This window comes from Oxyura jamaicensis, chromosome 4 (assembly GCF_011077185.1).
Source record: "Oxyura jamaicensis isolate SHBP4307 breed ruddy duck chromosome 4, BPBGC_Ojam_1.0, whole genome shotgun sequence".
Lineage (NCBI taxonomy): Eukaryota > Metazoa > Chordata > Aves > Anseriformes > Anatidae > Oxyura > Oxyura jamaicensis.
The window spans coordinates 82,357,621-82,362,735 of NC_048896.1; the positions used below are offsets into that span (position 1 = coordinate 82,357,621).

At 35.0% G+C, this 5,115-nt stretch overlaps 1 long non-coding RNA gene across 1 annotated transcript; it reads right to left on the bottom strand.

Annotated features, from left to right (window-relative positions):
- Positions 1 to 327: 327 nt before the first annotated feature.
- On the bottom strand, positions 328 to 4,429 carry LOC118165732. Its single transcript, XR_004750198.1, has 3 exons — positions 4,326 to 4,429; positions 3,230 to 3,278; positions 328 to 407 (listed from the first exon to the last, which is right to left on the bottom strand). It is a non-coding gene; the product is annotated as an uncharacterized LOC118165732 (long non-coding RNA).
- Between the last annotated feature and the right edge of the window lie 686 nt (positions 4,430 to 5,115).

Genomic DNA, 5,115 nt, shown 5'->3' on the forward strand with positions numbered 1-5,115 from the left:
TTATTTTTGTCCACTAGACCTTCGTGTTCAGACCAACCTGTGAACTGACAAATGCACTTGATAAAAATGTTTAAATGGAGTGAATGCCCATAGCTCATTTTTACATCTTTACCAATGTTACACAAAATAGTATTCAAACACCCTAGGTGAGAAGCAGCATGACCTCCAAACCTGTCTGTGAGGACACTACATTGCAAATTGGTCAAGTCAGAAGTTGATGGGTAAGAGCGTACGGAAATTATGTATCTGGAAATGCTGAAAAGTAACCACTGGGATTTTCAAAAAGCAATTTTCAAAATTTTCAAAATGAAATAAGTACCAGGTTATCTTTAGATGCTTGAATCTGTGGCTCTGATAGTCTCCTGAAGGCTTTGTGAATATTCTCACTGGGAAATGGGCTCTACCTCCTGGGGAAAAAAAAAAAAGAAAAAAAAAAAAAAAAGTCCATAGCTGACACAAAAATGCTACATTCAAGATATCTACAAACTAACGTGATGAAAATAAAATCTTCTAATCTTTAAAGATGCCTAATACTTAAAGAAAGGTCATTTCAGTGTAAGGAGTATCATTTTTTTTTGTCTATGACATCTCCAGTGATAAGCCTTCTGTAGCTTAGACAAACTTTTTCTGAAAAGTCTTGCTTTCTCTTTCAGCAAAAGTTAAAAAGAAAGCAAACCATACTGCTGGGGAAACCTACCTCAGCTCTATTTTCTTTGGAACAGTTGCACAGGAATTCAGCATTATAGGAAGTGAAATAATAGCAGAAACCCAAACCATCAAATCAAATATACAGAAATTAGACATACACTAGACTTTTGCAGATAACAAGCCAGATTCTAAACTCATTTAAATCAACACAAACTCATTAAAGCCAACACGCTTTTTTCTCATATACGTTATACTTTTCTTCTTTGGAAAGGGGACTTGCAGAAAGTATTTATAGATATTCCATAGTCCCTCTGCACTTCTGAAATGGTGTAAAGGACTGTATTAAAATGAGACTGAAGTCTTCCCTACCTGATCTCAGAAAAGAATCCTAAACTAGCTGCTAGAACTATATAATAGGAAAAAATAAAATAAATGTCCATAGCAGAGTTGGCTAGAGCTAGATATCTTTCAAAGAACAAGAACAATCATGTATAAATTAGCTACATGCCTGGTGTTCATGAAGCAACTTGTATCTCAGAAAATCCCCTCCACTCAAAAATCACATTTCAGTTTTTAGGTACTGCCTGCCAATCCAAAGCGTGCTACGCAACTTGCACAGATTTGACTCGTTCCTCTCTTACAGAGCTAATTTAAAACCATGCCTAAAATTTTCCAGCAGGACAGTCAATAATCTGCTAACTTGATACATTGCTTTACAGTTTATCACAAAAAAGACAATGAAGTTAAATGCAGCAGAAGGATGCAGACAGTTCCAGCAGTTATGGTTCATGGTTTTTGTGTTCTGCAGCCCGAACTTAAGATTTGTAGTGGATCAAGTTATTTTTCTTTTTTAAAAGTCTACTAAATTACCTGTATTTTGACAGCTGTAACTCAAGCATGATGGAGAGACGGCGTACAAATGAAAACAGATTTTTCTTCTGGCTCTGTTGGAGCTTGTCTATCAGTAAAGAAGGTATCTTTTTTTTTTTTTTTTTTTTTTTTTTAATCTGCTCTAGTGTGTTGAGTGAATGCTTTATGCAAGGGAAGTGCCAGTTTTCTTCACTCCAGTTCATATTTCAAAACAAAACAAAAAGAATATGCACAAGTTGCTACTAAGAGAAAAGGCAATTAACTTATGCAAGAAAGCAATACAGCAAGAAGACAAAGCAGACAACTCCAGATTGAAATGTGGACTGTGAGAGCAGCCATCATTCTGTTGCAAGGCATCTATTAATCACCTCCTAACAGCTTTTTAGCCTCCATGGACAATCTCTGACTGTCCATGTTAAATTAATAAAAATAATGAAAAGCAGAAGCAACCACAGCCACTTTTATTGAATAAAACATGTTTGGAGGACCATGCTGATCTGTTAAGCGAAGTCTCTAACATGACAGACATGGTGACCAAAGAATTCCATAAATTGGAAAGCAAGGCCATAACTATGCTTAGATGTTTAGACAAAAGGATATATAAATGTGAAGTTGCTGACCATTTTTTTTCTCTTTTTTCTTACTATATAATTCATATAAATACTCGTGGAAAAAGAGGAAAATAGCTCTGTCTCTGTATCATCCCCACAGGAATAATGTGGAATCTCTATTTTCCTCAGTTAGGTCTAGATCAAGAATTGTTCTCTAAAGGGCTCTCTCCTGACACATGATGTTATCATTATAGATCAGCTCAAGGGGAAAAGGTGAAAGTTAGCACAAACTTAAGAGATAGTTGTTAGTAAACAACCTGTAACAAAGTGATGGTTTAATTCATTTTTTTTTTTTTTTCATGAGGTGGCTTTATTTACTTGCATACCTCACCCAATAGATTTTTTCTCTCAAATCACTGGGGTGTGGTATCACTAAGACATGATGGTGCTATTCTTGCTGAGTGTGTACAAAGGCCACTTGACTTGATTGCTGTGGAAAAAGAAAAAAAGGATTCAGGAAAGCAAAATGTAGCTTTAGGTGAACCTTGAAATAAGGACTAAAGGGGGTCACTGCCCTGTTTCTAGCTGCTTCTGTTGAAATCATGAATAGCATCAGAAGAAGGCAAGCAAAAGTGCTGCAGCAGTGAGGTCAAGGATAAGATCTCCTACAGTGATTATTCTTATTAGATTTATAGATTTAACTAAGTTAAGCTAAAGATAGCACTACACTACTACTTCTAATAAAGCCAATAAAAATACAAACAGGTACATAAAATATAGCAATAGAAAATTTTTGTAAATAAAATAATAAATTGCTGAAAGGATCAAGCTCTTCAATATTTTTGAAGTGCTTATATTGATATTTTATTTGTAGGAGGTAACAAAGTTCCTTTAAATCACTGAGAGTAATTGAACAGATCTGGCTGTAGACTGTTTGCTGTTCTGAGGATTAAATATAGTAAAGGTAAGTCATTGTTCTATAGTTAATGGGCCCATAAAATAAACACAGTATTTTTCTGCTTTTGTGGGTGAATATCAGAATGAAAATTAATATTTCCTCTAAATAAACTGGCATCAAATCATTTAAAAGTTTATACACTTGGTAGCATGATGTACTTCATTGTCTTCTTGCAAAAAATAACCAATGCAACTTGTCATACCGTTTACTGTTTGCAAAAGTTATGTTCTATCGGCGTTCTCCCTGGCTGGCTGTAAAAAAACATGTACAGGATTTAAACAACTTCTGAAAGTCCTTGACAACATTACTTCAGACGTCCAGATGATGTATAACAAAAATCTTCACAGCTTTACTTGCAAAACCAGTCATGCAATACTGAATATTTTGTGCTATACTTTCAGCTAAGTGTAATTTAGAACATACTTGCATCACAGTTTTCAGGCAAGATTCCAAAATAGAATAATAAAACTATAGGTAGTTCACCATCTTTCTTTAAAACTGAGTACTTACGTATGAATTCAGATTGGAATTCTGGAAAGTGACATCCTAGGATTTTCTATTATATTCACTATGAAGATTTTGTAAGCAAACAACTTTTCCCTAAACCGTTTTGTTAGCAAGACCACGTAAATTAGACACGTTAAATTCTATCTTTCTAATGCTCATCACTACTCCAATTCAATCTCACCTGCCACTGTCTTTCAAATTAGTGAGTTTTGAAGTTTTAATTGAAGCCCTGATAAAGCTATGCTAGAGATGTAAAAGAGACTCCTCTTAAATGCTAAAACTCATATTTAGAGGTTTATCTATTCTTAAATCCTCAAATATTCTACAGTTCATATATCATGCCTAGGCTTTCAAGGACAATGAAGTTATTTTGAAGAACAAAGAGACTACGTAGCACATTTTAAGCAGAACAATTATTGGCTTACTATAGTAACTCTAACCTATTTTATCCTGAGTATATTTTTCTGAATCTCGAAACCTGGTTCATCACTTATTGCCCCTTCAGCTCTTGTTGTTCTCAAACTTAATGAGAGACAAAAGGAGACAACAGTGTTAATCTAAAGGCATTTCCACTTTCCATGACCTAATCATCAATAATTGTAATGCGATGCTGTTAACACACTGTAAACAGAATTCAAAGTTAATCCTGTATGCACTTGTGAATGTAAATCAAAGGGTGCAGAAGAATAGCTTTGCAAGAAATCCTCTTTTGCTGGATAAAGAATAGAGGAAAAATAAAGTGAACAAAGAATGGATAACAAAGGTTAAACAAGCTTTTAGTTTTATCTTACCCAACAAGGACAGCTTCTGTACAAGGTCACATTGGTTGAAACAGACACAATCCAAGTCATCTATCATCATCTCGCCAGTCTGCAGTCTGCCTTTTTTTGAGCCTGAACTCTAGAATAATCGAGATTTATACACTTTATTTTTTTTTAATTTAATGGTAGAGAAGAAATAATGAATATCAGTGTCACAGCTAATAAGTATCTAAAACTGTCTTATGGATTTTCTTAAATATACCTCAAAGTTGCTAGACCTTAATTCATTCTCTCCTGGGTGGGATTCCACAGCTTACCCTTCCCCAGGCTTGATGTGAATGACAATAAGATGTTGGTTATGACTATTTTCACAAATATGCCTGCAGATTTATATCTATATGATGACACGGTGGTCACACCTGCAAAAAAAGAAGCAGAACATGAATTCCTGAAAGGCAGGAACATCTACAGAACTGTGTGAAAGCTTTGATTCTTTGTATATTCCCCTGAATTGAGCTAACCTCATTCCTGAAGGTAAAACTAAACAAAACAAGGGAAATAAGAAAAAAAAAAACTCAGCTCACCATACCTGGTGTTTCCCATATCTTTTGTAGTCTGTCAGTTTTTCATCGATTCATCCCCATAGCCTTTCCTAATCTATTCATGCCCCCTCTCCTTTTCTGAAGTGTTTGAAGTTTCAGATCTCTGCTAACCAGGCATAGCCCTAGGAAGACTACCCCATTCCAGCCTACACAGAGTCAGTTTTTCTCCCAATAGCCTAGCAGACATTCATATCTAAAAGTCTTTGAAGTTATATACC